The sequence below is a fragment of the Pteropus medius genome, unplaced genomic scaffold, assembly GCF_902729225.1.
Source record: "Pteropus medius unplaced genomic scaffold, Ma_sr-lr_union100, whole genome shotgun sequence".
In the NCBI taxonomy this organism is placed as follows: domain Eukaryota; kingdom Metazoa; phylum Chordata; class Mammalia; order Chiroptera; family Pteropodidae; genus Pteropus; species Pteropus medius.
In genome coordinates, this window is record NW_024349802.1 from 5,686,568 (window position 1) to 5,711,061 (window position 24,494).

A 24,494-nucleotide genomic window follows, 5' to 3' on the forward strand; every position below is an offset into this window, starting at 1 on the left:
AATAGTAGGCCCTGTCTCTATTCTTAAAAGGAGGAACAGGACATATTTTATAGTGAAACTGGGAAGAATAGACATCCGAGGGGGCCCAATACAATGAGGGATCCTAGGTGTACCTGATAGTCACTTCCCCAGGCATTACTTTTTGGGTCAGGGCAGGCCTGGGTTCCAGTCATGCTGGCTGGCTATGTCACCTCTGGCCAGAGGCTACGCCTCTCTGGAACTCAGTGTCCTTGCTCATTTGACCGACTGGGGCTTGAACTCAATTATCACTCACACCCCTCCCAGTCTTGTGTGCTGAGGTTAGCTTGTCACCTTCCTTCCTGTTACACTAATCAAAGAAAACACAAAAACCCAATTTTCTCTTCAGTGTTACTGTGCTATGTATAAAACTGAGTTCTCTGATAGTAACCGAATGTGTAGAGTATTTTTAACTATATTCAGGGTTAAATAAAGTTTTGGAGACTCGTCCGGAAAGCCACCCCCATTTGGGGGGATTTTGCCTGTGTAAAACTGCACTTTAGTTTCCAAAGATCAAAACAACGGCCCTATGGCAGACAATAGATGCCTGGGAACAAAACCTTCTTGTGAATTGTGGACTGCTTGCACAAATCACTTACTCAAATTTCATCTGTCGACATTGCTCTGTTATTAAAATTTCCAGTCTAGAGGGAAAATGCCATCACTAGTGTGGGTTTCAATCCTGTGTTGGGACCTGCCATCCATTCTCCCCTGTCAAAATGGACTGATTGCCTTTAGAGGTGGTTCTCTGAGAATAACGGGGTGATTCTCACATTCTCAGCAGTTTGGTCTCCTGCAAGGGACTTCATTCAATTCCTGAGCAGTTTACCGGAGCATTGACCAATTTCCGGTTCCACATCCCAAGTCCACAGTGTAATCTCCCAGTTTTAGTTCACCAACATTTGTTGCTGCAAATCTGTCCTTAAAACATCTTGGGATCAATGCAGTTTTTTTTTTTCACCTGAACCCTTGCAAAATTCTACACTTTCAAAGAAATTCTTTAGTTGCAGACCCTGCTGGCGATAGACCAGACGAATCTGGGGATTCGTGCATTTCACACCAGTGCCCTTGGAGACGGGTGGGTGCTCAATCCTATTTACTATTATGGTATTCATATCTAAGCATTTTATACCATTTAGATGATTTGTTATGCCATCTGATCAGCCTGGGTAATAAATCTCCTAAGTTTTCTTCATTTGAGAAGAAATACATTAAAAAAAAAAAAAAGACAAAAGGGCCTGGGAAGTTAAAATGAGAAAATAATTACACTTCCTCATAACCACACTTTAGAACCTTCCAGCTCTCAGCAAGGATAAGGCAAGCTCCAAGCCTATGTGGGTTTAGAGGAAGCGTCCTGCCAAGCGCATAACGCCTTATGAGAAGTAAAGGTTGGTCTCTACTCTCACAAACCCTCTGTCCTCATCCTGAGTCATCCACAGCCATCGTCATCCGAGATGGGGGCTGTGGCATGGAGAAAGACAGACATAGCTCCTCACAGCCACATTCTTACTGGGGCCCGACAGCCAGTTATATCTGTTTTTATGACATCCATTCCTGCCCTCGAGGCTCTGATATCAGATGGGACCCTCTCAGCGAGAAAGCCAGCCAGGTAAGGGGCTGAGCAGGTGCTCAGGTGAAGACCAGGGACACACAAGCCTTGAGGGGCAAGGTCAGGGAACTTGGCACTGCCTTCTCTCCAATACCCTGGAGGGTCCCCAAGAAAGACTGCTGAGCTCTGTACCCCTTTGATGCCAGGCTTCCCTTTTCCTCTCTCACTCACTCCAAGATGAAGACAACACTTTCCTTATCTTCTAGTCTGATCAACACTTCACTGTGGCTCAGAATTCCATTCAACTTAGGGGGATACTGGGTACAGCACGTGTGAGGAGGTGACGGATGACTCCAGAACTTTCAGTTCACTCTGAGTGATTAAAGACACTCTTGAACTCCCATTTGCATGCGATGTCTGGTTCAGAAAGAGGCAAATACTCAACCCTGACCACTGAAGTGGGTGAGCAGTCTCCCAGGCACTGAAGGATTAAGAACAGTCTTCGCTTCTCGTGGGTGTTGTGATATTTGCATGTGACTGCAGGGACAGATAGAGGGCAAAGTCAGCCCATGGTGGATGGCAGGTAAAGGAGCCTTGTTCCCTGTGACGCTGTTGACGGTTCACAGCCTGGGGCCTGCCCTACCAGTGGGCTTCACTATGCGTGAAGATAACTCTCCCTATTGTTCCAGCCGGTTTTAGTGGGGCCTTCTATAACCTGAGAGAGCAGGTGAACTGACGCAACACCTGGTTCCTGAGTGGCCCCTGGGCCCAGCCCTGGGGTCTCAGCGGTGGGAGGTGGTCCAGGGAGCCTTTGCTCTTCTGGAGCTACATGCAAATACGGTCTGGTCTCTACTTCTTTCCAAAGCCTGAATGAGGAACACCAAGTGAAGACTCTTCTAAGTCTCAGGAGCTAAACCATCTTTACCATGCATGGGCGCCTGCAAGAAATCACAACAGCCAGCGGCCATTCCAACATCATTATTGACAGTGTGCTAATGCTAAGTCTTGCAGGTCACTCTCCACCCTGAATGTGACAAAGACTTGACCGCATTTTAGTCAGGCTCCTTTGCGTCCTCTTCTCCCCTAGACCCTGTCCTTGGCCTACTGAGCCCAGTTTTAGCAAAGATTCCTACTATGCCAGTTTGTCCAGAATCTCCCCCTCTTGATATTCTTCTTCATACCCTTGATACCTTGATAAATGAGTTCCTCTTAGTAATTTTCCATCCCCTCCCTCACTCTGCCTGCTAGCTATAAATCCCTCCTAGTCCTCATTGATTTGGAGTTGAGTTTAACCTCTCCCCCCTGTTGCAGTAGTCTTGAATAAAATCTTCCTTGCCATTTTTTAACAAGTATTAGAATACCTTCTCCTTAACACTGGTCATTCATTCCCCCTCAGCATCTATGCTTTGCTTTTCTCTCCAAAGGTTCGGGCCTCAGCAGCAACACACAGGAAAGGCCTGTCACCCCAAAAGCACCATCTCCTGGCTCAACTTTCTGGTACAAAATCTTCACATAAGCAGGAAACAGAGCAGTTTCACACCATAACAAGGATTAAGATTTTAAGTGTGAATCTCCTGTCTCTGAGGACTTTGACTTTAATAAATGCTGAGGTGTGAATGGCTGATATTGGCTCCTGAGAGCAAATGATGAGAGAGAATGAATACAAATGACTGCTCACATGACTCAGTGACTAAATTAAGGTGTCGAGCACCTGAGCAGGTAAGAGGATAGAAAGGCCCAGAAAAGGCAGGGGGAGGTTGGTAAGGCAAGAACTGACTTCTTACCCATTTGTTGCAAGGCACCCCCAAGCCTTCATGTGCCAAACAATTTTATCAGGTCTGTATTGATTCCTTGCTCTGAATTCAGTTCCTATCGCCTCCCACTGGGACAGCCACTGAACCTGCAGTGTGTGTTCATGGACACATCATACCATCTCGCATCTCCAGGGCCTTGAAAATGTTCTCCTTGGCAGCTCTGCTCCCCACGGGTGCATCAGGGACATTAAAGTGCCTCCCCTCCTGCAGCCACACAAATACCCACAGCACAGAACTTGCCTCTGCTAAGTCTGAGCCAGAATCTTCCAGGCCAGATGCAGGGGTCAAAGTCCTCAAGCAGCCTGTTACTTTAAGGCTGCTACATTACTCCAGGGATAAAACATTCTTCTTTGCTGACTCTATATGCAGGTGTTTCTGGTTAAACAATGAGAAAGATAGTCCCACCCCCACCTCCACCCCAACCCCCACTTAAACACCCTAAACAAAAACCATAACCAGGCTTAAAATATTCAAGTTGTGCCAAGAAAGTTTCACAATAGAAAAACATTTACTAGTTTTACAACAAAGCATTGCCAGGGGGCCAGCCTCCTGGGGCAAGGCCCTCTGATCTCTTTGGCTGGAGCTCCAGGGACCCTCCCTGGTCTTTTCCTGCCTGTAGCCCTGGGCCTCGGTAACACTGAGGGACGGACGGGTGTGTATCAGCCACGAAAGAGAGGTACGTGCAGGAAGTGGGGAAGCCTGTGACTTCAGGGCCCGGAGCCAGGGAAAAGATCAACCCAACTACAAAGTTTGATGAGGGAAATTCTCAAAAGTTTTGTGAAAAAAGAGGCCATTTTCTTATGTTTTATGCTTTTCCTGCAAAATGTAGCTGAGTGAATTAGAACTTTAAATCAAACTTTTCTATTACCTGCCTTAATTTAGATAGTCTCTACACTAAAACACGCCCCTAGGCATTTCCCCTCTGGGTGAAATGATCATTTGCCCACGGGGCAGTCTGGCCTCTCACTGTTAGTCTCTGAAAGGTGCCACCACATTGGCCTCACCCGGCCCCTGCCCGTGCCACGCTCGCTGGAGCACCCACTCCCCTTCCTACCCACCCTTCAAAGTCTGGCTCAAGTTCTCTCAAAGCCCTTCCTACCTGGCTTGGCCCACAATCATTTCCTCTGAGCTCCTCGAGGCCATAACTCTGCTCCTCGTAAGTGTGGGAGGCACCACATGCTGCCCGGTTTCACTCACCGTTCCTTCCTGAGTGTCGTGTCTTCCCCAAACAGAGAGTGTACTTCCCAGCGGCAGGTCCCATCCCACATTCTGAGAAGACCCTGGCAGGGTGCTGAGCCCACAGCTGGGGGCCGGAGCTTGTGGTGCAGTGGGGGAGTAATGGGGGCGCAGAGAGCAAGGGCAGAGAATCTGAGTTCCTAGGCACATGTGACCCTGAACTAGTCCCTCCTTGCTCTGGAAAGGGGGCTGTGAGATCAAAACCAATGGCCCACCTCACACAGGGGAGCAAATGGAGTGGCCCAATGATGTGGGGGAAGGTGTCCACTGCATGTCATCTACGGCGAGACCTCAGCAGGGGACCTGAGGCACAGGCTGGACCATGTGCCAGCAGGTGTGGGGAAACTGCATAAAGAGACAAGGCAGCCTGATGAAGGTGGGAAGAAAAAAGCCTTAACGATGAGTCTGACAAAGTGGCACGCAGACAAGCGTGGCTAAAATAAATTCCAACCAGGATGCAGTAGTTCCAAGTAATTACATCACTGGTTGAAGACACAAGATAGTTCTGAGGATGTGGGGAGCAGGATGTGTTTCTGCTGAGGCAGGAGAAGGAGATCACAGAGAAGGGCTGTAGGCTGCCTGACTGCTAGATGCAGTTCCAAGGGGCGAGGTCTGGGGTCTCTGACAGGGAGGGGGGACGCAAGCGATTCGAGTTTCTGCCATTTTAAATTCTTTTTTTAACTACCCCTATTATCTCTTGGGCAGAGTCTAAGCCTTCTCTTGCATGGGAAAATCCAGGGGTGCTAGTTTAAATCCTGTCCCAGAGATTCTGATTAAGCAGGACTGGGGTGGGACCCAGAAGGTGATTTTTGAGGAATCCCCCCAGTGAATCTGATGCAGGTGGTCTTCATTCTGAGTTTGAAGAATGAAGACAGCCACGTGAGTCCTAAGAACAGACCTCTTGGTGGTACTGTCTTCTCTTTTTCTAACACATAATCAAATCAAAACAAAACAAAACTTTAAATTGATGGGTGTTTCTGTGTTGCAGGATCTTCCTACGAGGATGTGTGTGTGTGGAGGGGTGGCTGGTTTATCTAAGAGACCAGTCCTCTGCCCTTATGCCAACCAGCCTTCCCGTGTTTAAGGGAGAGGCTGAGTTGGGATTTGCACATTTTCAGGCCGTAGGGCCGGGAGAAAGGCTAATTTGTGAGCCTCATGTGGCTTTGAGTGGAAGAAAAGAGGACATGGCTGTTGGCATCAAACTACTCACCTGCTCTTAGAACAACTTTCTCACCACGTCTGCTCTCCACACAGGAAAAGGTGGTGCTGGGTGGAGAACGTGAGTCCCTGATGAATCACTCCATCTCTCTCTCTTCCCTAGGATAATTCCTGGACTGAGTAGGGTCGAAGTGGAAGAATTCCCTGGGAAAAGTGCATTTACCCATCCTTGGAGCCGCTCATTCACTCACTGTTCATTCATCCACCCACTATCCATCTACCTGTCCAGCTGGTACTGAATTCTCCCTGAATGATAGATCCTTTGCCACATGCTAGGAGCACAGGTGACCAACGTGAGGCCCCTCCTTGCTCAGCTGCGTACGGTCTGGTGAGAGCACCAGAGAGACAAATGGATATAACGCAGCATAAATGTGAGATCGGTCCTGGGCCCAGCAGGGCACGAAGGACAAAGTACCTAACTCCTCCCGCCATGGTAGGGAAAGCTTCACAAGGCAAGGATGCCTGGCTTGCGAGCTGAGGAGTAGAGAGCAGTCTAGGGTCGGAGTGTGCGTGTGTGCGTGTGTGTGTGCGTGTGTGTGCACGACAACCCACTGGGACAAAGGCGCAGCAGCATGAAGCACAGAGCAAAAGCTTGAGGACGCCAGGTTTTCCAAGGCCCGCGTGTAGGCAGGCTGGGCCTCCAGCTCCCCAGTGCTGAGGGCTGTCTGGTAGGAAACCATGAAGCTGTTGAGAACTGGGGAATTGGGACCCCATTTTTGTTAGCTGTGTTTCAGGCAGCCCTACAGTGGCTGTGAAGAAGGTGGCTGGGAGGAAGAGAGGGAGCTCAACTGGTGGCTGCTCTGATTTTTGGCCACAGAGGGTGGACCTGCCCCAATCAGCAATGAGGACAGTGGACAGGATGACGCAGGATCCACAGACCTTACAGCCAGGGAGCTAGCAGGGAAGGGGTCCAGGGGGATGGTTTCCGGCTATTGGCAGGACTCTGAGTCCACTTAGAGATGGCCAGAAGAATGGACCTTCCCTGAGCCCAGTCCCCATGGGGCATGCTGTTCACCTCGCCAAGGTCCTGACCTCCTGGGTGCCCCATCCCTCATGCCTTCCTTTTGCCTGCTTCCTGGCTGTTTGTTCAGACACTGCTGGCTGTGAACTAAATACTCCTGAAACATTCCTTATACTACACTGCAGACATTTTTCTGCCCTGAAACACTCGGGTGGTTTAATTTGTTTTCTGAAATAACAAAAGCAATTAGACTAATTGCCTTTAGAATGGGGCACTCATAGGGAACAGGCTCAACACCGCACAGGAGGTGCCTGGCAGACTCCTTCCACGTTCATTATTTATGGAGCAATCTGCCCGTCCCGTCACAGGCAGGTGTCTCGGCAAGAGAAAGGTGTGCGGGTGCCAGGCGCCTCACTTCGCAGCCCCTTAGTGGCTCTTCTTGCTGGGAAGATGAAAATGAGACAGTGACTTCCCACCGTGGGTAAGCAGGAGTACCAGCTCTGCACCCAGCACACCAGCTCTGCACTGACGAGGGCTCCGCGAGCCCTGTCTGAATGCCATGTGGCTGTTACTGTTGTTTGAGCATTGCAGACAACTCTGTCCTATGGAGCTGGACTAGACCTGGGACCAGAAGTCCAGTACAGCTAGGAATGACGAGCTGGACTCAGTTCATGGTTGTATGCATGTTGGTTCATTCCAGAGGCAGTTAACAAGCAACACAAAGAAAAGCAAAGAGTTAAGAAGGTCGGAGAGTGGAGGTGGCTCCATCGCTTCCTTTGTGTTCTCACAGAGGTACAACTGAAGCTGCTGGGAGAGGCTTGCCCACGTTACCTGCTAAAGCAGAGGAGCACAGAACTGTGGACTCAGCGTGTTACAGTATAGTCTCACTGGCATCATAACAGCAATGCCCCCACTCTGGCACTGGATTCACTATTCAGTAGGCTGTACCCCCAGGCCTACGGTGCCAGCCCTGAGGTTCTTTGGGCAACAGCACTGGGCTGATTCCCTTCATATGCTCCTGTGCTGCAACGTCTACCAAGGGGCTCTCGGTGGGCAGGCCAGCCATGACCAACCTCACCTCTCAGATCTTATAGCTCGGTGGGGGAAACAGACCTCCTCACACCTGCTCTGTGAGAACTAATCAGATGGCCCCATCTAGATGCAGGGGTCATGGGAGTGTAGCTTGTGTGTGTGGGAAGGAAAACTCACACCCTCCTACCTTTAAAGGCATCATCTTCAACTGAGCGATGTCTTTGGTAACAAGTCCAATGCTAGGCTAATTTTGTTCCTGTGGGTGCCTCATTTTAATCTGTCTGAAAGCTGTTGGGGTCATCTGTATTTGTATTTTAATTCTGTCAACATCTCCATCCCCACCAACCTAGACGAGCCAGTCCCATCTCACCTGAAAGACTCTAGTCTCACGCTGGTCACCCTCCACCCAATTATGCACCCACAACCCATTCTTCCCATGGCAGAGCGAGCCATTTAAAAGTTAATTCCAGCTCATCTTTCCCGTCACCCTTTCAGTAAAATCCAAGCCCCCACCAGGCCCTTCTGCATGAGCCAGCCCCTTCCTACCTCGCGAATCTTGGCTTGTTCCCACTCTCCCCTTTGCCTCTGGGCTCCAGTCACCCCAGCCTCCTCCAGTGACCACGCTCCATCTTCCACCAACTCCCTCCTCAGCATCCTCAGGCACTGCTCAAGGTCCGCTCCGCTAAGTTTTCACCCAATCGTTGTTTCCTTATCCCCACACCTGTTCATTTCCTTCATAGCCCTTATCCCAATTTGTGTGCGCATATGAATGGCTTATATCAGGATGAGTTCATTTACTGGTTGATTGTTGGGTGGTGCACTGGACTCTAGGCTCCCAGAAAGTAGAGCTCGGTAGACTTGACGATGGAGACGGGAAAGGGAGGACTAACAGACAGATGCCTTAGTTTTCCGATTTAAGCAAGTGGGTAGATTTTAGTGCTGCTCTCTGAGGTGGGCACAACCAGAGGAGAAGCAGCTACTTCCGGAGGCTGGCAGAGGTGATATAAAGGCTTTACTCTGGGCTTTTTAAGCCTGAGATGCTGAGCGCTAACGCCAGAAGGCCAGATCCTCCACATGGATTGAAATGGAAGAGGCGGGTTCCAAATAACAGAGTAGGCACAGGCTCTTCTGAGACTCAATTAAAATGACCTTAGAAGAATAAATCACAGAAATGAAGAGAATGGGAGAGCTACCCTCAGTGAGCAAGGGATTTAAAGACATTTCTGGAAGAACATATACTGGTGAACAAGGCAGAGGACATCTCAGCCCACAGCCTAGAATGTGTGTAGAAGGGACAGTAGCTGAATGACACCTCTCTTGGAGGCACAGCTGAGATGGGGACGGGAAAGAGAAGGAAAAGCACTCATGCGGAAAAACCCAGAGTGTTCTTCTCTAAAGAAATGGAATAAACTGCTCAAGGAGAACCACGGCAGTTAACATGGATGTTGGCATCTCCCTTAACCTGGCACCTGGGGGCCACCCAGCATAATGTATGGCTCACGGCCAGCTCATCCTGAAGTGGAAACTGCCAGCTGACAAGCCCTGCCCCAGAACAAGGTCAGCGTCTGTACCTTCCTCATTCTTACATTTGAATGGTAAACCAAGAATTGCCAGACCCACAACATAAAACAGAGCAAGATTACAAACACACTAAAAGCAGACAAATAAAAAATAGCCAAGAAAACCACACACAAAGATCATCCATGCGACAGAAAACTAAAAGCAGAATTCATACAGAAAACCAAAAATCAGTAACAAGTATCCTCAGTTTCAAGAAGGTGTCACTTATAGAAACCGAAGAATGAAAAAGTGTGCTTGGAAATTCAAAGCATAATTTTTGAAATAAAAAGTTTGATACTTAGATTTGATGATAAAACCAAGAGAATTTTCTAGGATATAGAATAAAATGATATACAAATAGAAACTTTGAGAGAGAAGATCAGGTAGAAAATATTGATCCAGGTTATATATCCAATTAAGATTTCCAGAAAGAAGAGAAAATTGAGTCGAGGGAATTTATTTTTAAAGATTATAATTGCTTTCATTTGAGTAAGGATATGTATCTTGAGACTAAAGAGCCCACAGAAGAGTCCACAAAGCCAGATACATCATCGCAAAATTTCATAACACCAAAGATATTATTATTTTGGATTTTTGTAATAACTTTTATTTTGTAAGATGCTGCATTGAAATATTATTTATCTTGATTACTGAGCTGTGCTGGCACGGTCGTCTCACCCTAATCCCAGCCCTGTTCTATGCCAGGCAGAGATACTAGGGAAAAACTAGAGAAACAAACTCCCTACTCACAAGGACCTTAAAGGAGATAGAGAGATGATCCCAATAGTTTCCAGATCGGTTAACCCACAAGAAACAAAATCAGTCTGGCAGTGGACTTGTTATCAAAGACACTGTTTGCTTGAAGATAATGCCTTTCAAAGTCTGAGAGTGTGGTTTTTCCCTCCTGTACACACAAACTACCTATCCTATGCTCCTTCCATCTAGATAGGGCCATCTGACTAGTTCTCACAGATAAGGTGTTAGAATGATATATCATTTCTAGGCTGGATCAATTTAGAGCAGAGGGGCCTCTGCAGTTCTCTCTCTCTCTCTCTCTCTCTCTCATCCTTGTCCACAGTGACCTTGGAGGCCACAATGTAAAAAGAGTCTATATACGCTCCTTGAATTACTGTATGGAGCAGAGAACCCCCAAATCTCAATTTTATGGAGGAATGAGCAGTATGTGATGTGAGTGCACAATAACCTATGTTATGCCCCTGATATTTGAGTTACCCTACTTTGACTACTAACAGGAAAATTTTCAACTTGGAGTTTTATATCCAGCCAATCCATCTATGTACAAACACAGAATAAAAGCATTTTCAGATATTTGAGGAATAGAAAGTTGAACTCCTGTACACATTTTCTTAGAAAGTTACACAAGGCTATACTCCAGCAAAAGGAAAGTGTAAGCCAAGAAAGGAAAAGTCAGGCTATCCTGAGAACAGTGGAACAACCCAAAAGAACGTTCTAGATTAGAACAAGAAAAAGAGGCTCCATAAGAGAGACCCCAGGCAGAAGAGACAGCTGATGACAAAAGAGATAATATGAATGAATGTGAGGACATGTGAAAGGCAACTGATGGAAAGCAAAATAGGAGAATCTATCTGAACCTGATACCAGAAAAAGTCTTCACTGAATGATACAAGAAGGGGTCAGTGTGCTGGATGTATAGAGAATCTAATGAAATATGAGGACATGATTTGACTCTCTAGGAAGCAATAAATTCATCATAATATAAATGTAATTTATTTGTCCTCAACTTTTAGCTTACAGACAAATAATGGGAGGCCCTCCAAATGCTGGCATAGTAGGAACCGATCTCAGCCATTGAGTCCAATCCCAGCCTTTAAAGATGAATAAACCAGAAGTGGAACAGGAATGTGGTTTTCCCAAGGTACCTCGGTATAGCAGGGACTGGAGGAAAGTGGCCACGGCCCCTGCCCTCCTGCCCTCTTAGTGCCCTGTCTCTTGCACTGCCCGCCTTGCCTGGACCAAGCTGGGGCAGAGGGGCTTCTACCTGTGACATCATCTTCTCAGCAAAGGCTGTTCTGACTTCTGCAGAGTTTACCGTCCAGTTCTAGTTCTGACGAGCCTTCCCCGCCCTGCTTCTTTAGACACTTCTCCTCCCAGTAGAGAGGAGATAATCTTGCCCATCCAATGTGTTTTAATGTAGGGCTCTGTTCCTATGGATTTTGGATGCTACTGGAGAGGAGGCTCTGATCTGAAAAGAAGTCAGTGCTGTGCTTTGTACAGGTGGTACGTCGAAGCACGTTAGTTGTTTGGCAGGTTGCCAGGGAAGCAGCACCACACTTCCTGGTCTGCAGAGTGTTAGCGAGAGAGCGCATGGCCTGGCCTGTCAGTCAGGACTGGGTGATGTGGCTCCTAGCTGTGTGCAATGTGTCCGTCCTATGGCTTCTCCGAATCTAAGATCAGGACTGTCTGGGCATGCTGGGGGGAAGGCCAGCCCGAGGTGATGGCCGCTCAAGTGGTTGGGCATGCTGGGGGTAAGGCCAGCCCGAGGTTGGGCATGCTGGGGGTAAGGCCAGCCCGAGGTTGGGCATGCTGGGGGTAAAGCCAGCCCGAGGTGATGGCCGCTCAAGTGGTTAGGGGGTTGAGAGTTCAGCTAGGCCGGTCCTCTGCCTCCAGACCATGGCTACTACCTATATACACTTCAACAGAGATGTCTTCTAAAGAAATCTCGCCACAGGGTGGCATGATCTACTCCGCAGTAAAGAAAACAGATTCCAGGTCTTACTTCAACTCGTTCTGCTGAGCTTTCTTCCCATTCTAGGTTCAGTGAAACTAAAGGGGAGCTGGTTCCCATGTTCAGTGCCACCTATGACACACCTGCACACAGCATCTAGAGGTGTACAGCATCTAGGGCAGCATCTTGTACACAGGTAGTAATAACTAATAACTAGAGACACACGGATACACGACCTCTCCATGTCCCCTGCGTCACCTCCACCCCCATACCCAGCAGCTCCAATCACGCTGCCTAAGGAGAAAAGACAAGGGGCAGAGGGAGCCGAGTATTTGCTGAGAAGCAGCAGGTGCTCAGGGTCCAACTAGAAGATGAGGCACCTCTGGAAGGCAGGCTCAGGCTCTGCGGGGGGCAGGCCCTTTCTGCTGCAGCCCACGAGAGGGATGTGCCAGTTCTACCTGTGCACCAGAAAGTGCACAGGCCAGGATTTGCTCGTCTGTGTTAATGCTTCTATTCTACAGCTGGCATCAAGGGCGTTCTGTGCTTAGGGATGGGCAAACCTCCACAGCTTTCATGACTTATAGGCAGGCATTGCAACATTAAGCAGCTATTTGAGAAGAAGGGCCTTCATTTTCTGCTTCCCTACCCTGGCATTAATAAGGAAGGCACACCTAATTGCCAAGAATGGTTGATGCAATGAGAGAAAACTCTGACCGCCAGGGTCAGTGGAAAGGGCTGGCGCACCAATGATTACTCTTACATTATCTTTCCTCTGTCTTAGCAGTTTCTTTTAAGGGCAGTAAACAAATAGCAATTTCTTTGTACATTGACTGGTAATTGTCTCACTGAATGAGTCCTGTAATTTTAATTGATAGTCCTCGCTCTCATCACTCCATGGAAGGAAGACAGTCTCCCAGCGTCCCTCAGGGCAGCCTATGGTCCTAAACCATTCCCATTTGTCTCCCACAGCCCATCCTCAGAGAGAAGAGATGGGAATGAAATGCTTGCATGTCTCGAGGGGCCTGGGAGCTCGGCCCAGGACACAGCCTTCACAGACGTTTAAATCGGGGAGCATTCTCAGTGAAGAACTGAAACTAAGCTCCAGGCTTAACTTCCTGCACGTTCGCTCCCTTTAGACAACACTGGCATCGATTTTCTCAGTTAACCACCAACAAGTGGGAGAGAAAGGCACACAACAAAATGTCATTTATAATTTAAAATTCATTATTGAAAAGGTCTCTGCGGTAATAGTCCACCTTCAATCATTTCAAAGATGCCTTCACAAAGGAGAGTCCGCGTCTGGACGAGAGGTCGTGAGGGTTCTCCAGTGTTACCTTCCACGCCTCAGCCTGCCCCTGCCACAGCCCTCCTGTCAGAAAGCTATTTTATATCTGGGAAAGTTTTATGCCGGCAATATATGACCAGAATACATGAAGGTCTTTTAAATTTATTTTCAATAACCCTGCTACTCTCTTCTCTCTGAAATATTTAGCATTTAACTCGTTCTTTCTGCTGCTAGCAAAGTCTCAGGTGCAGATGGCTTTGTAGAGATGGCAGAATGTCACACCAAGGTAATTGTTTCTCTTTATTTCCTCTAGATAAAGAATAAGTAATAGGCGAGTCTGAATTAACGGGCTCCGGCGATAACATAAACCAGGAGATTGAATTCAGCGTGGTCTGCATAATCGACTCTTCCCCTTAACTTCAGAAATTTGCCTGAGAATGAAACTGGATTCACTGGCCACTTCTGACACCCTGCTCTTGGGTAGGCATGTGGTAGTTCCTGCCTGCTAGAAATGCTGAGTGGCAGAACTGCCTTTTGATAGTGACCCTGAAGAAGAGTCTGAGCAGGTGGGATCTGCCTCATGGGGCTCTCTGTGCAGGAGGCAGGGAAATTCAGGGAGGAAGGAGGTGCAAAGAAGAGGCAAGGAGTGGAAGCAAAGAAAGGGGCTTGAGGTCACCAGGAAGGCAGGAGAAGGTAAGTGCGTGAGGCAAAGCAAAGACTACAGCACCCAGACAAGAGTTTTGATGGATTTCTGAACCAAATGGAATCAATCTCCAAATCCTCCGAAGCTTCGTCACTTATTTCCAAGTAAATTATGTGAAGCTTGATTACAAAAAGATGAAGGAAGCAGATAGCCAGTGACTGATATATGTCGGGCGCCGTGTATTGGGCCCCTCAATTTCCTTATCTCGTGTAAACCTTGTTAATATTCAGTGTTAATATACAGCCGACTTGGACTTTAAGTGAATATTGGTCTAAGCACTTGGTTTAGCTGAAGTACATTGTTACTATCTTATACGAGTGCTCTTATACCTTCCAGAAAAATTTGAGTCTGAGAACAAAGTTTGTTTTTTTCCCCCTCCAAGCATTTTAAACAGACAAGGCATAAATATTCATGAGGGATAGGAAAGCTAGCTAGAGAGAAGTTGTGGTGGAGAAAATGATTCTGTGAAATTTTTATAGCCCAGCCACTAACTCTTACTCAGGAAAAAGTACATCAGATGTCAAATCTACCGTCCTCACCAATGGTTGTCCATTCTCTGAGGATAGAAAAGTCTCTGTCCCACAAACGTCTCTACCATGCTCTCCTGAGACACCCCCACCCCAATCACGGCTCCTCTATTATCCTTCCTGTGGAGAGCAGATTTCATTGACCTCATGTCATCTCATTTCATTGACCACTGAATGATCTTTAGACTTACATACATACATATATACATATATATATATATATACACACACATATATGTGTGTGTATATATATATATACACATACATACATACATATATATGAGAGAGAGAGAGAGAGAGACTATAATTGGAAGACTGATTTTTAAGTTCCTTCTCATGTCATAATGTGAACCCCAGGAAATGGCTGGACGAGGTCAGAAACCAAGCTAAGCCTGGGTCAGGGATACTTTGCCTGCGGCTGAGGTCATGGGATTCTTCAGATGGATCAGCACAAACCCCGATGACCCACCTCAAGGTTACAAGTTTGACCTTCGCTTCTTGGCAAAGTGTCTTAACCTGGGGCTGAGCCAGACACATAGTAGTGCTTAGTAAATCATGGTATTAATGAAGATTTTTGCATGTTCTGCCATTATCATTATGCTCAAGGAGCCAACAGACTAATATCATCGATATGCAAATGTTTATCCACTATGCTTAAAGTCTGGTTTAAAATAACTGTTCAGATGACTCACTAATTGTCAATGGAAAAAAAAAATCTAGGGAGGAAGAAAGGAAGAAAGGGAGGAAGGAAAAGTGTTAAATACACTCCCCAAATATGCTAATCACTTATTTGGCCTATAAGAATATTGCTCTCATTTCTCAGGGGATAGAGTCAAATTCTCATAAGTGATCGATAAACAGTTTCACCATTTTCTTTCTTAGTCTCTCTGCTATTCTGACACATTCCATTCCTTCCACAACTTTCCAATAGATTGCCATTATGTTGGGCATTACTTTATGCTGGTTATTCTGCCCAGTGATTTCCATACTTGTCATAGAAGCCTTCCAGAAAATCTGTGAAGATGGGGCTTATGATGTCGCCATCTTGCAGATGAGGAAACTGAGGCTGGAGAGCATACGTGGCTTGACCCAGGTCATAGAACTGGTTAGCACCAGAGCTGGGAACCAAACTGCTCTGTGAGATTCCCAAATCTCTGGTCTTCACTGATTTCCTCCTTCGGAAGACACAGGATGACAGACGTGGCCCTCTAATGTTTTGTCTGCTTCTCTCTTCTGAGGGAACAACCTGCTGAAATTTTAATTGGCTTAGGCACAACTTTTCTGAAAGCATCTTCTTCAAACTTTATGTTTAAAATTCTGCAAAATTCTTTTTTTTTTTTTCCTTGAGAAGTGCCAGCTTTCCAGAGAATTCAGAGAGAAATTTGCCCAGATAATTGAGAACTGTGTTCATGGGTACTGAAGCATACTTCTTGTTGGGGACATTTTATACTACTTTGTGCTTCAATTACTGAAAATTTCCTGTTGTCTGGTTTGTGTAACTTCAACGGCAATGACATTTGAGGCAGGTGCCAATCCATTAACACCAGTGGGACAATTTTCTCTTTCTGAATCTCATTCTGGTAAATATGATTGTGGAGGGAGTTTCATTAGGAAGCACAAATTATGTGCTTCCACTGAAGGTCCCCATTGAACCCCGAATCACTTTTGATGTTCTTCCAAGATTTTACTAATGAAAAATATGTAAGAATGAACCATATAACCAATTCCACGATTTTTTCCTCTTAAAATTTTTTTCGTCTTAAAATAAAGCTCACATTGTGGCCCCAATTGGATTTAGACTCACACCGCTACCTTCATCCTCACGATTTATGATGTGATGTACACACAAACATTCTAAAAATATCATGGCTGCTCATCTGAAATTCTAACTTTACTGGTGAGCTACAAGTCGCCTGCCTCTGGTCTGCTTCTATCACCGACTTGGGTTTGAACCACAGGAAGGAGCATCTGTAACTGTGGTAACAGGCAAGGGATAAATAATGCATTTCAGGAGACAGCCTTATTTTGTTGCAGTTTTAGAATGCATTCCCAGTATTACAGGCCTGCAAATTTAATCTTAATTTCTTCTGTGCTTTTCTTTTTAAGATTCTCCATTGATCCCTTGAGTCAAGAAAATGCGTAGTTTATCATCTGCCTGATCAACAATGGCTGAGTTCATCCAAGTTGCTTCATCTGTTTCCTTCCATCAGATCAGGACACGATTTTAATTTTTCATGAAGAGCAAAACTGTAGCTTTCTACATGGCCAGATAACTGGGGTAATTTGCTCACACACACTAATGCAATTTCAGCTGGAGGCTCCTGAGGCCACCTAAGCTGCCCCAGATTACAGAATGGAAAGGAGGTGGCCTTGTCTGGTGGGGTGGGGTGTGTAGGGGGGATCTGGGACGGATGGCAGGGTGGGTTGTGCACTGACCCCACAGAGTGTGGAGAGAAGTCACACCCCAACCACAAGGCAGTCCAATGGATGTGTCCCCAAAGTATACAGGTAAAAATGATTCCTTCTGTCTCAAAACCTTTGAATATTTTCCAAGTAAAGTGAAATTATTTGGATAATTCTTTAAATGAAATAGAAATTTTAAATGCTACATAAAAATCTAGAGGCATTTGAGTAAAATAAAAATTCTTAACTCCTTTGTTACATGTTCTCACATTATTTTGTGTTATTTCCTTCATAGCACTTAGCACTACCTAACAGTCTTTTAAGTTTATTCATTTGCTAATTGTCTTCCTCCATGGGAGTGACAGTCCCATGAAGACAGGGGTCTTCTGTGTCTTGCTCACAGCAGGTTCCCAGAGCTTAGACCAGTGTAAGGAACACAAAAAAGCTAAGTAAGTGTTTGCTTAGCTCAGTGAATGAACCAGGAGCCACCAGCCGGAGTCTAGCCTGACTCCACTGATGATGTAACTGTAACAAGCGTGCAGGACTTCTCTGAGACCCGGTTTCTTTCTCCAACTAAAGAGGATGATACAGTAGCCAAATAGAAAACACCAAGGTCTTCCTCCACTGCTGGATGGATGAACGAACTGTGGTTCATAGGATGGTATATCATTCCACGATTAAAAGGAATGAAAAACTGATACATACAATAACATGGAAGAACTTCGAGAATGTTATGAACAGTGAAAGAACCCAGACCCACAAGGGCACATAGTGTGAGTCCATTTATATGAAATACCCAGGAGAGGCAAATCTGTAGAGAGGAAAAGTGGACCAGTGATTGCCTCAGGCTGGAGTGGGGATGGGGAGTGCCTGTAAATGGGCATAAGGTTTATTTTGGGGGTGACAGAAACCTTCTAAAATTAGATTTTAGTGATAGTTGCACAGCTCTATAAATATGCTAGAAAACCATTGATTGGCACACTAAAAATGAATGAATTTTATGGGATAGAAATTATCCCTCGATAAAGTTGTTTAAAAAAATAAAATACTATGTTAATGCCATGAGTTCTTTCTGTGGCCTCTGAGAGGGTGCTTAGTGATGTAGCTAATACAGCTTCCATCTGCATAAACAAAATAAATCGCATACGAGACAAAAAAATTTTTAAAAAGAGGGTGACATCTTCCCTCCCTCTCCATGAGGATCAAATGAGACAATGTTTGTGAAGGCATTTAACACTTAAAGCAAGAGAGAAAAGCTGATATGGAACTAAACAGAATGCTGACTGTGCTGATGACACCCACCGGTGGCATTGAGCAAGCAGAGTGGGCGGGACACACGTGCTGGAGCCCTATGCCTGGGTTTGAATCTAAGCTCTGCCATCTACTGGCCCTATGACCTTGGGCAAATTACTTCACCTCTGTAAGCCTCAGTTGCCTCATTTGCAAAATTGAGATTTTAATATCAACCTTATAGTCCTCAGATCTGAACCTGGTATGGAATAAGCCCTATATAAATATTTGCCATTACTACTTGAGTTTCTCATTGAATCTGAGGAGCTAAAATACCACCAAAGCATTCGCACAGTCATCTTGCTGCACCAAGGGTAAAAGGCGTTGCTACAAGTGCTGTTGGAATAGCAAAGAGCTTTCAAAGTCACCAAGGTTTTGGCTTGGGAAAATGTCCAGATTTGACCTGGGCTGCTCCCTTGCTCTGGAGATGTCTGGCTTGGGTCAAGGTTAAGCCCATGCCTACCTGTGGCCACAGCTCTTGGACAGCAGGTGATAGGGCCATGCATGTATGAGGGCTGGGAGCCAGCGTCTCCTCTGTCCCAAACAGTGTTTTCTGCTGTTTTCCCCAGCAGTGCCTCTCTTAGACTCTCACTTTTAATCCTTAAGCATCTGCTCTCAAATGACATTTCACATGACCCTGAAGAAATGCTTCACTAGATGATGAGCCTCTGTTTTCCCCGGGAAGAGAAACTCAAATTTTAAATGAGATTTCTCCCCGCAAGGCTTTACCTATGCTAGAAGAGAGCAGGCCCTATGAGCAGTGGACCATGCAATTCATGTTTGACGCCTGTGTGGGAGGAGGGAGGAGGCGAGACTGGCCCATGACACAGACACAGTCCTGGCACGTCCCAGACACCTGAAGACAGTGGCTGCCAGGGGCTGGGAACCAGGTTGCTTGTTGAGGATATTCTGTGAGTGGGGCACATGTCTGGTGTCTCCACAAGCCTCAAGCGTGTAGTCCAGGTCCCTGTGGCCTCGGGAGTTGGGTTGTAGGTTTTCCTTCTTATCCCAATCACTCATGAGCTACCAAGCATTGCTGTGGAAGGAACTCATCACAGGTGCTTAGCTGCTCGGCTCAAAGATTTTCTTAGTTCATTCATTCAACAAATGTTTATGAGTGCCACTATGGGCCAGGCTCTGTGGCAATGTCTGGGTTCACAAGGGTGACGAGTCAGACACAGTCCCTTACTGTAGGGAGTGACCCAGAATTGACCCACCATCAAGATGGAAAGTTTGGCTACCCAGACAGCAGCCTAGCGCAGGGATAATGCTGTAAACATCTGAGTCCTGTCCGCAGCATCTCGGAGGGCACTCCTATAGCGACCTGCCAGGAGAACAGGCAGAGGGCACTGTGTCCCGGCTCCTGAGGCTGACTTGTCTTGAGGAGGAGGGAGGGATGAAGAGAGGGATGGCAGCTGACACCAGGTGGAAACAGAAAACATCTGAGAAAGATGGGCGAGACCACAGTCAGGCAGTCTGCCTGTGGATGCAGCCCCAGTTTCGCCAAAAGCTGATGCTAATTGAGGCAAAAGGAAAGAAAATGCCACGCAAGTTGTTTGTTTGAAACAGAAAAAGGAAGCCAGACTGCAATGCCAAGAGACAGAAACTCAGATCCAGGTTCCTGGCTGGCATTCTCTGAAGTCAGCGCCACAGGGCAACACTGACTGTGTGCAACTCAGGACAAGCGAGTCTGTTGAAAACGGCCAGGCTCCCGTGAGACATCATCAGCAAAGAGTGGGGGCTGCCAAAAGGTCAGTCTGGTCTCAGCCCCGTTTGTCATAGGCCCTCAGAAATGGCTCGCTTCCAGAGAATGCTGCAGGGCCCAACAGAGGCTGACCTCTCACCCTGCCCATTGGCGCACATCGCCTCCTGCCAGGCAAGCGGGTTACCCTTGCAGCTGCCCTTGGTCCAAGAGTGAACACAGATCTAGGGGCCCCAGCTATCATGAGAGTGAGCAGGTACAAGGGGACCTTCCCACCACAGCACACACCGAGCAGGGTGGGAGGTGAGGAGAAGATGGTATGTGTGAGGCTGGAAGTCCTAACACTCCCCTGGAAGGGCAAAGTCTTGGGAAGCCCTCAGCCAGTGCAACAGTCAGCTGCAATTTGATAAAAGAAGGAAGGCTCAGAGAATGCCCACAGGGGGCTCTGTGTCCCCGGGGAACGATGGCCCTCTGGCCCCTTGCTGATAATCCACAAGGGTCGCATAGGAGTGCTGGACAGAGACCTATGAGCTCTCATGGACTAAAGCCATCTTCAGAGAGAAAGCCAAGCACCCAGCAAAGGGTGTGTGGCTGGAGGCAGGCCTTTGCTCACATACCACATCTTTACGCGTATGCACACTAGTGAGCCCATGCCCAGAGCCCAGCCCAGCAAAAGGGCTAGGATACGCTGGCTGGGACTATGACTGGACTCTCTAAAGCCAGATCTTCTAAGCCAGCGAAGTCAGGGCTAGCCATCATCATCATGGACCACAGACTACTCCTGACCTCGGCCTTAGACTGGCCTTATTATTTAGTCTGGAGGCCAGGGCTAGTTCACCAGCCATGCTTTTCCGTTTGGGATCACCGTTTCACAGAGCTTCTCATGATCAGTTTTTGTGGTTCAGCAAGGTACTGTGGGGCAGGGTGGTGGGAGGCCTCCAGGGCAGGCGGGAGAGTAGGCAGGGTCAGAGTCGGCTCAGCAGAAGACGAAATCCTCTCCTGCTGTCAATCCTGCCGCACAGCCTACAGGATGCCTCCTTAGCCCCTCATATAGGAGAGTGTCCCAAGCCCTCTGTACTGGAGGGGCTGGCTGCAAAGTTTCTACTGCTTCCTGTGGCCTGCCAGGTCTCCTAGCAAGAGTGTCTACTTCCATTTTATTCCTCTGGATCTTTCTCTCCCCTACCCCTACTCAAAATTTCCAGCATTCATCACTCTCCATGCCCTGGCTCCAGATACTTGGCTGCCTTTTGGTGCCCCCAAACTGGGCTCTGCCATCCCTGCCCTTGTCCACCTTCCCCCAGCTGTACCTCTGCCCAAGTAGCATGTACACAAAGGTTCTTTGTCCCCTGGGTATGGCATCTACTCTGCTGCACAACAAATTGGGCAATTTCTTCATCTCCCTTGAAGCAAATGAAAGACAGCAGTGGCAATAGTACTATCGCTTTTTTCCGAGCCCCCTTTTTGCAGAAAATTGAAATGCAGAAAGAAGAAAGCTTTTTGCGAAAGAGATTTCACTCAAAGGTCTTCTGACATAAAACTTTGAAGATGACATTGGAAAGAAGGCCACTTACACAAATAGGACTTTTTTTTTTTTTTAAGAAATAGAATTAAAATCCCTGTTTTCTTGACTAATCAAGAAAGTAAGAGCAGAATATGCTCACTGGCTTACATGTGAGGAGAACTATATTCTCCTACATTTATGAGAACCATCATGTGTCAAAGAAAAACTGCTTTCATATAAGGCTTAAAGCGGCTTATCTGAGAATTCTCATCCTGCTTTCGCCTGACGGCCTCTACTTCGTAGGCCTCCACTGCTTGATCTGTACTTGGCAGTGGCACTTTCTACACACTGCTCAGCAACATCATCTACTGTCTCTTAAGTGACAAAAGCCTGGTGCTAGCATTGAGGACACTTCAAAGCTATCCCCACTTCTGTAACTGATGTTGGTATGAGGCCCTCACTGTCCCATTCAGTAAAATGAAGACATGTCCCTCGTTACTTTGCACAGTCATAAGGATAAATCAAGATCATGAATGTGAGACGGCTTAGAGCTGTCTAAATGTAAACACCTTGTATTTACTCATTAAGTAACAATTCTTACTGCTTCAGGAAACATGCTATGCAATTCTGGCTAAATTTCAACCCAGATATGACGTGAGGGGCAACTTCACCTAAAGAACTTTCCCAGCTCTTCTCTTGTTTTTATCTCTTTGTCAAGGATTTTAATACATTTATATTCCCCTTGATAGTAGCTGTGAATTTTGGTGTAAAAATGAAATGTTACTGCCTCGGGTAGTGCCACTGCTCTGCCCAGAAAAACAAAACAAAACATTTATGAGACATTCTCGAGCATCGAGAGCTTCTCTTAACGGCTGCAGAGAGGACCCTGCTGTAGCCCCAATGCAGGACACTTTCTTTTGGTGTCTGCTTCAGAACAAAGAAGAAGGCAGAGCTCACATTCACAGCTGGCTCTCTAAAGAAATATCTGCCTGGAGACTCGGAGAGGGAGCGGGAAGCGGGAGGGAGCCCTTCATGGGCAGTTAATGGCGCTGCTTCCCATGCAGGCAAACCTTGCCACTTCTGGCTGATTGGGAGGATGGCCAGCCTATGGGAGCAACGGCTGAATTTGGGAACATTGAAAGAAAACTCTAATTTAATTTCAGTTTTGCAAAACTCAAACTAGAAATGGCCAGGACTGGCTGCTCTGCGAGGTCCTTTAAACCCTCTTAAGAAGAGGTAAATGGCTTATAATCAGCAAATTCCAAGTAAATGTGCAAATGGGAGCAGTCAAGGCAGCAGCAAACAAGCTGTTGTCTTGAGTGGGTTGGCTGAGCAGGACGCACACTCTGATGCAGGCTTGCTGACAAGCTTGGAGTCTCAGCAAACACTCGGGCCTTGGAAAACTTGGCCAGCTCCGGGCTATCAAGAGCTGTGGGTGAGGCATGCTGAATGGCTGAGGTCCGCTGTACATGGGCACACGCTGGTCCTGAACCCTGGTTCTCCGAGGGAGTGCAAGAGACAAAATCTCCTTCAAGTGGCAAATCACTCTCTTTCCCAGTTCTGGAATACGTTGACTGTCTTCCTGTTGCCAAATGCACATATTCCCAAGGTGGACAGGAAGTACTTGCCAATGGAAGTATCTGCAGTCACAGCAGGATTAGCTCACACTCAGGAACACGTAACCTTCACATAGCCATCAATAAAACATGGGCTCCTAAGGCCATGCCACCATGAATGTGCCCAATCTCATCTGATCTTGGAAGCTAAACAAGGTTGGGCCTGGTTAGTACTTGGATGGGAGACTACCTAGGAATACCAGGTGCTGTAGGCATTAAAAATAAATAAAATAAAACAAAACACGGGCTCGTGGATGAGAGAGAGAGTGAGCGAAGGGTGGGGTAGGGGACTGAGATAGAAGGACAGAGACAGTGAGAGAGGGCGGGGCTGAGGGGTAGAACGGTAGGAGAGAGATCACGAGAGAGAGGCTGAGAGCAAGAGATTGAAGAGAGACCGACCAAGACAGCAGCGAGTGAGAGACTATGAGAGCATAAGAAAGACCTAAAGGGAGGAGAGCGGGGAGGGGGTGATCGGGGAGAAAAGAAGAGACCAAGAAGGGGCAAGGAAGACAGAACTTGAGAGAGATACGCAGAGACAGAGAGAGACTGAGAGACTGAAGGAGAGGCTAAGAGAAGGAGAGGGAGAGAGAGGCTGATTTCTGTAAGCAGTGGTAGAAACGGACATCGTTCTCAGCAAGCATTCTCGCCTCTGCTCTGGCCTTCGGTTTCTTTAAAACTAGCTCAATCATCGACCACGTCTGAAAATGCTTTTGAGGAGATAAGGCGAAGAAAAATGAGTTCCCTATGAAAAATCTATCACTCGACACAAGGTGCTATCACTGGCTTGCACTAAGAAGGCAGAGGCAACCTGGGTGACCCCTCACGGCTGATGGGTGTGCTATGAGAAGAGCCTCCGGCCCCAGCTCCTGGTCCACAGTGAGATGGCTCAGGCCACAGCCAGGAGCAGGAGAGTGACAGCCTTACAAGGGCCGGGGAGCCTTAGAGCTGGAGCTGCCAAGGGGGCTGGAGAGGGGAAGGAGCTTCGGACTACCCTGTCTTCAGTACCACATCCATACTGAAGCTCCACAAAATCACGCAAAGTAACATCATCCACATCTGACCGGTGAGGAGACGGAGGCTCAGGCATGATAACTTGCTGGAAGTTATGTAGCCAGCAGGAGGAGAATCTGGGGCTTCACATCTGCAGGAAGCCCCTGACTCTGGCCTCCAGAGAAGAGGACTGTAGTTTGTCAGGATTTCTACCCATCTAGACTGCTCTGACAGTGTCTAGGGGTCATGGGTCTGGCCCTGGAACCCAATGCGCCAGTGAACCACAAAGAAGAACTGGCAGAGACTGTTCAGAGCAGGCGGATACCAGGAACAGTCTTCAGTCCTTTTTAAAGCACCGTGTAAGCTCAAGAGGACCCCCGCT

General features: G+C 47.2%; 1 protein-coding gene and 1 pseudogene across 2 annotated transcripts in view; one reads left to right on the top strand and one right to left on the bottom strand.

Annotated features, from left to right (window-relative positions):
* FSTL4 (follistatin like 4) overlaps window positions 1-24,494 on the bottom strand; it is a 347,748-nt gene that overhangs the window by 227,611 nt on the left and 95,643 nt on the right. The gene's annotated exons all lie outside the window — the stretch shown is intronic.
* On the top strand, window positions 23,219-23,337 carry LOC120581671 (uncharacterized; annotated as a pseudogene).